The sequence below is a fragment of the Lacerta agilis genome, chromosome 6, assembly GCF_009819535.1.
Source record: "Lacerta agilis isolate rLacAgi1 chromosome 6, rLacAgi1.pri, whole genome shotgun sequence".
Lineage (NCBI taxonomy): Eukaryota > Metazoa > Chordata > Lepidosauria > Squamata > Lacertidae > Lacerta > Lacerta agilis.
Genome location: NC_046317.1, coordinates 56,963,639 through 56,971,161, shown reverse-complemented (window position 1 = coordinate 56,971,161; position 7,523 = coordinate 56,963,639).

The following is a 7,523-nucleotide window of genomic DNA, read 5'->3' as shown; positions in this document are numbered from 1 at the left end:
CCTACATATATACACATAAGACTTCCCACCCCCGCAGTGCCTTTGCCTTTTCAATTTTCCTGTTGTACAAAACTTAATATTATACTAATTATACTATCTTAAAGTTTCCTAGTAATTTTTAGAACCTTTTCATTCATATATACAGAAATCATTCAAATGCTGTCAAAGAAGCCACCCCACGGTTATATTTCTTTAAGTAGTTCTTGAACATGTCCCCTTTTTGAATAAATTTTTGGTTAACATTACCTCTCATGGGCTGATTAACATTTGATGGCCTTTTAAATGTGTTTGTGGGAGGAGAGTTATTGGTTCATTTTTGTTTTATTATGTATTTTGTGTTCTCAGTTTGTATTTTTATGTTGTGAACCAAGCTGTGATCTTTGGACGAAGAGTGGTATACAGATTTCATAAATAATGATGATGATAATACTCAAATGAGGACAAGTCCTCTATCTCTTCTTGTCAATCGGATGCAAGTCTGTACACATATGAATTTAGTCAGCAAACTGTTTTGCCAGGTTTCACCTGTCTGAGTGTAAGTCCCATTGACTTACTACCGGTACTAGGGATAGATGAAGCTGACAATTGTGCTTTCTCTCATGTTCACATTCCCCAGTCTTAAATTTAATTCTTCACATTTCCAATTTGTGATGGGGGGCATGGATCCTCAAGAAAATTAATCAAAACTCTAGAGTGCAATTTTCACTAATTTGTATTAATATGCACATTTCTCCCCAGTATATGCATTTGGTCAGAGAATTTCTTCACAAAATTCAGAGAACTGTGAATTTTTAATGATAGCTGCATTCTGGTTTGCATATTGGTTTGAAAAGTGTGAATTAAGTGGTTTCTCATTTAAATGCAAACAAAATCTGATTTCTTCTTCATTCTGGCTCACTATTTATGCCATTGGTTGCTCTGAAATGTGTATTTTTTCTGTTGGGCTGCTACATACAGTTTGTCTTTCTTAATAGGCTATCAAAAATGTGCTTCTGCAAATTTGGCTATTAAAATTTTAGCAAATTTTTGACACCCCTTGGGCTCCACTTTTCACTAGCTGCCCTACCCAGAACCCCACCAACCCAAATAGACACCTGTCACTACTGCATATTCTGGGACATGAGAGAGCCATTACTCAAAACAGTACCTTTGTGAAATTCAGGAATGAATAGGTCTATTCCATTTGGGAGATGCTTATCATCTGCCATAGGTCACTGCGACACACGGTTGATTTTCAATTTAAGGATAACATTTCTGTTAAAGCTGAAGAGTTTTCTCTCTCCCATCTTGCTAGCTACACCTTGAATACACTGGGAGCTTACACTGTCATGCGTGAATTGGACTGTGCTGAACGTTCAACCATTTCTAATTTCAGTGTAAGTGCAGTGCCATCAGGGGCCAAAGTATTTGTGAAAACCCCTCATGATTTGAATTCTCACTTTCAGCAGCACAGTATATTGTTTGTGGGTGCTACATACCTGGGTTTGGTCAAGGTTAGAATTTAATTAGAGTTTGTGTGTTCGAACCGGGAAACAGCCAAACTTATATGTGTTTAAGATAGATCCATGCATTTTTTTTGACCTGTGCACCAGATACTTCTAGTCATTTAATTAGCAGGCATGAAAGCTAATTATTCTGGACAAACTTCTTAAATTGTATATTAGGTACCTCTTAATCCTAGGAAATCAATATGAATTGAAAGGTAATGGAGTCAGATTTCCTTTGAAGTAATGGTCTGGGAATAATGAGCCATTGGCACATCAAAAGGGAGGGGCCTCTTCCTGAGACAATGAAAGCTGAGGGAACAGTGTGCTGCAAGCTGGCAGGAGGAAGTTAGGGGTCAGAGTGACAAAACTGATTTGCTGCTGGGTTGCAAGGCTGCAGTCATGAGGAGGACAGGAAGTGATGCTGCAGAACCAATCCATCTAGACCAGTGTTTCCCAAACTTGGGTTTCCAGCTGTTTTTGGACTACAATTCCCACCATCCCTGACCACTGGTCCTGCTAGCTAGGCATGATGGGAGTTGTGGATCAAAAACAGCTGGAGACCCAAGTTCGGGAAACACTGATGTAGACTCAGGTGGTATATATGTGTAAATAAACCATATATTATAAAGACACCACAGTCTCTGCTGTGCCTCATTGTCCAAAAAGAAACACAGACTCTGATAAGCATGCCTGGTACCACTGGAATTTCACATAACAGAAATTGGCATAGTGTGTAGCACTATTAAAAAACCCAATAAAGTAGTCTTTGCATCCTGTCCCTTGACTGCTCAAATATGGTTTCTTGGAAGGCTTCAGTACTGGCATTTTTTGTTAAAGACAACTGTTTGTATTCAAAGAACTATGCAAAAACAATTTTTGTAACTGAGGAAAGTTTGAAAAGCAATTTCTAGCATAGCATGAGGGTCAGCTGATGTGTGTATGCTCAACATTCCCACTGGGTAAAACCCCCTTAGAATCAAAGAATCATGGAATTGTAGAGTTTGGAAGGGATCCTGAGGGTCATCTAGTCCAACCTTCTGCAATGTATGAATCTCAACTAAAGCATCCATCACAAGTGGGCATCCAACCTCTGCTTTAAAACCTTCAAGGAAGGAGAGTCTGCAACCTCCCGAGGGAGACTGTTCCACTATCAAACAGTCTTACTGTCAGAAAGTTAGTTGGAATCTCATTTCTTGTAACTTGAATCCATTGGTTCAAGTCCTACCCTCCAGAGCAGGAAAAAACAAGCTTGTTCCATCTCTTGTGTGGCAGCCCTTTAGATATTTGAAGATGACTATCATGTCTCTTTTCCAGGCAAAGTAAACTCAACTCCCTCAATCGTTCCTCATAAGGTTTGGTTTCCAGACCCTAGACCAGTGGTGGCGAACCTTTTAGAGACCGAGTGCCTGAACTGCAATGCAAAACCCACTTATTTATTGCAAAGTGCCAACACCGCAATTTACTGTATTTTTCTGGGTATAACACACTTCCTGTTTGGGGGGACTCCTGATTAAGATAATGGGGGGAGATTGCCACGCATGTGCACAGGGAGTAGCTGACAGGCAGGCACACAGCAGCAGCAGCAGCAGCGACAACACAATCATTTTAAGAAAGGGACTTAGGGACGTGGGTAGCGGTGGGTCCCCCCGTTGTTGAACTCCGACGCCATGCCTGGTGATGTACGGATGCCCTCTCGGGAAGAGGCTCTGCTAGGCAGATCTGAGGCAATTGTAGTGTCAGGTACGGGAAGAGAGAGACCCACGTGTATCCCTGTATTTTCACGGGGTGGGTGCCGCCGAGTTGGGAGTGGGCTTAAGAAATCCCCACCCACCATGATCAGTTATGCTTTCTTTCTGTCCTTTACCCGGCCGTATCTATCTCACAAGGCACAAGCGCCTCCCGGCTAGAAAAAAAGGGAACACCAGTCATTTAAGGCAGGGAAGCTCCCCGTGGGGTTTTCTCCCGAGTAGACCTGCACAGGACCGGGCTGTTCCTGATCGTTGGCAGAGAAAAGCAAGGAGGATCCAACGCCGTGTAGCTCAAGGGTCTTTAGATCTCAGGTCCTTAGAGCAGAGATTGCAGGAGGGATCCTGCGCGCGCACTCTCCCGTGGCGCTCCGGAGGAAGTTTTGAGCCTCCAGGAGCGCTTGGAATGTGCGTTGTTTTGTGGTTTGCAAACTGGCTCTGACGCATGACGCTCCCGCGGCAGGGAAATCGGGAGCTGGGATTTGCACCCCAAAATAAGTTACGGGTGTGCAAGCTTCCGTTCGTTATCCAAGCTGCTCAAATAAAGGGCTGGCTGCATGGGCGTAGCCAAGGGAGGGCAGGGAGGGGCAGCTGCCCTCCCAGTCCAATAAAAATCTATAAAAATAAATATAAAATAAGAAAGGGACTTAGGAACTCCAGCACCCTCCTCCATACCGCCACTTTGAACACATGGGCTCGCACACTCCCTTCTTCCCTCTCACACGCACACATACAGAGAGCCACCCTCTCGCGTTCCCTCATGTTATGCGCAGCACAAAATCTCAACTGCCTGTCCTTGTCAGACGCTTCTCTTCCGGCTGACGGTCCCCTGCACACAAACACACACACACTTTTGCAGTGTGCACGGGCGCAAGTGCTCCTCCAGCAGCCTCCTCCAGCTCCGTTTCAAGATAGCGCAGGGGCTGGGATCGCCATTTCACTCAGTGCTGAGGCGACAGCACGCGTGCCCACAGAGAGGGCTCCGAGTGCCGCCTCTGGCACGCGTGCCATAGGTTCGCCACCACTGCCCTAGACCATCATGGTAGCCTTCCTCTGAACATGTTCTAGCTTTACATATCCCTCTTACATTGTGACACCCAGAACTGGACACAATATTCCAGGTGTGGTCTGACCAAGGCAGAATAGAGCAGGACTATTACTTCCCTTGAACTGGACACTATCCTTCTGTTCATGCAGCCTAAAACAGTATTAGCTTCCCCCCTTTTATTCTTTTCTTGCTGCTGTGTCACACTGTTGAATCAGGTTTAACTTGTAGTCTACTAAGACCCCCAGATCTTTTTCACATGTACTACTGACAAGCCAGGTGTTCCCCATCCTATATTTGTACAGCTGGTTAATCCCGCCTAAGTGTAGGACCTTATGTTGGTCCCTATTCAAATTCATTTTGTTAGTTTGGGCTCAGCTCTCCAATCTGCTTACGTCATTTTGAATCCCAATTCTCTCTTCTGTGGCTTTAGCTCCCCCTCCAAGTTTGGTGTCATCTGCTAATTTGATGAGCACCCCTTCAATTCCTTTGTCCAAGTCATTTATAAAGATGTTGAACAACAATGGGCACCCCATTTTCCACTTTCCCCCTTGTGTATACCAAAGGAGCTCTTTGAATGTTGATGTGAGCAAAAAACAACAAAGAGTCCTGCAGCACATTCAATGCTAACACACTTATTATGTCATAAATTATGGCACCAGCTTTTGTGGGCTGGAATCCCTTTCTTCTGATGCATGAAGCATTATATAAGGAAGTGGATTCTAGTTCATGAAAGCAGTAAGCTACAACAAATGTGATAGGATGCAATTCTAACTGTGTCTTCTCATAAGTAGGTTATATGGGATTAGGACTGCAGCTTTAGTCTTGAAGGTGCTATGAGACCCTTGGACAATTTCCTATGACAGTTGTCCCCTCTGGAAGTTTTTACCATGAAAGGCTTATAAGCACTCACGACAACACCAACCCACACCCAAAAAGTCCCCTCGTCCCTGAAGGCCTGGGTTGTATGCAGAGACTATAGCTAGAGTGACTCTGAAGTGAATCTGATACCATCAATATGTTCAAACCTTATGATTATGTGTATGTGAGAATGCGTAAGGCAGAGTTTCACAGGAATTCTGCAAAGCAGCAATAAATAAACTACATGATCCAAAGCCACATACATTTCCCAGTACTGCTTAAACCCTGCAGCTATAAACTCCTACACTTACTCTCATGGCAGTACAAATAAATAGCACAAAGCAATAGTGTACTGATTTCATCTGCTACATATTACATGGGGTGCAGTTGTCCCTAGCTCTCAGAGCCAGCACAATTAAAGTATATTGCAAAGCCTCAATCAATCACATTTAGAGCAATTTGAAGTTTCACTCTGCTACTGTTCAGTCTGGATGTGCCATTATGTAAACTGTCAGAACAAAAACTTAATGGGATTATGATTTCACCACGACGGCTCCCCCCCCCCCCTTCCAAGCCTGAAATCTGCTTCACCAGTAAATTTGTCTCGATTTCTGCTAAGGGTTGCAAACTTTTCTGACTTGGCTGTGTTGCCTTCAATTGCTGCCTGCCAAAAACATTTAGCACGTGAAGCTGTTCCTGACTTTGAGATCACAGTTGGCAGAGTGGCATCTGAAGTGTCTGCATCCCCAGTTGCTGTGAGAAAGAGGGCCAGAAATAAAAGGAAAGAGAAATGGTATTCCTCCCCGTGGAGTCAGCTGCCAGTTCCTACATCATAAAGCCAGAAATATCGTGAGGACTTGTATTTCCAGGTTTGGATCTCTGAGCCCTGGGAGCTTGTAATGCGCACCTCCAATACAAAATGAGCATTGCAATGGCCAGATTCTTTCCCTTTCCTACCCACCCCACCAACAAACTCTGACCCACCAACAATCCTCCAACCCCCTCAGACTGCCACCCAGATTGCCAGTCACTTGTATGCTGTTACTGTGATGGCAAGCAGGTATAATTAATTCCATCTTACACCTTTAGGCGCCAGGCAAAAATGTTCCTTTTTAACCTGGCCTTTGGTTGATCATATTGACATCCAACACCCTTTTAGAATGTAGCTTTTTTGTGTGGGGGGGAGGTTATTGGGTTTCTGTTTTTGGTTTGCTTTTATATGTTGTGGTCTTGTTGTGAACTGCCCTGAGACCTCCGGGTATAGGGCAGTGTATAAGTTGAATAAATAATAATAATAATCCAGTAAAATTTTTACCTAACATAGCAATTATTTTCATTTGTCAAAGGTGGGAAGGTAAGAGTCATGTCATAAAATTCAGATTCTCGTTTCCTAAGTGGAAGCTCCATTATGCTTTCACCATCTCCTTCTTTGTGAGATGACGATTTGTCATTCTGTGAGAGCAAAGCTCTTAATTGCTAGACAAAGTTGTCTCTCTACAGTCTAGTCAAACCTGAGGTTTTGGTATTTGCAAAAGTATTTAAATTTAGTCAATTAATTCATTGGGTCATTAGTTAAAAGAAAGATGATTAAGCAATTAAAACTGTATCAGCAGTTTGAGCCGCACATCCGAGAAAACACATATCCCAGAATGTGCAGCCATTCCTGCAAATGGTTTATTTGGGAATGGTTTTCTCATGTGCCTAAAGAGCCTTGGTTTCCTTTCATGTCCGGGGTCAAGGAAAGAAACATGCTACAGAAAGGGATAGAGAACATTTCCCACCCTAAGGGCCACATTCATTCATAGAGACGCTGCCATGGGCCACACACCACTTGTTGGCTGGGCCAGAGACAAAAGTGTGTAGAGAAAAAGCTGTGGCTCTTATGTATGCTGTATGCTGCATTCCAGTCATGCAAAAGTCAAGGCTTTTTCTCTTTTTTCCCCACATCTTCCCACAATGCACACTCACATCTCTCCATCCTTTATTCAGGCAGGCAAGGAAGAGACATTATCTCAGTCAAGGGCACATTCCATTCAGTCAAAAACACTCATGGAGGACATGGAGCATAACTAGGGAGGGGTGGGGCCTGGAGAGATGGGTTGTAGTCTGATAAGGGGCATGACCTAGTGCAGTGTTTTTCAACCACTGTTCCGCGGCACACTAGTGTGCCACGAGATGTTGCCTGGTGTGCCGTGGGAAAAATTGAAAAATTACTTTATATATAGTCAATATAGGCACAGAGTTAATTTTTTTAACATTTTCTAATGGTGGCGTGCCTCGTGATTTTTTTCATGAAACAAGTGTGCCTTTGCTCAAAAAAGGTTGAAAAACACTGACCTAGTGAGAGTCCTGAGGATTGGAGACAGAGGCCTGGGGGGGGGGGCT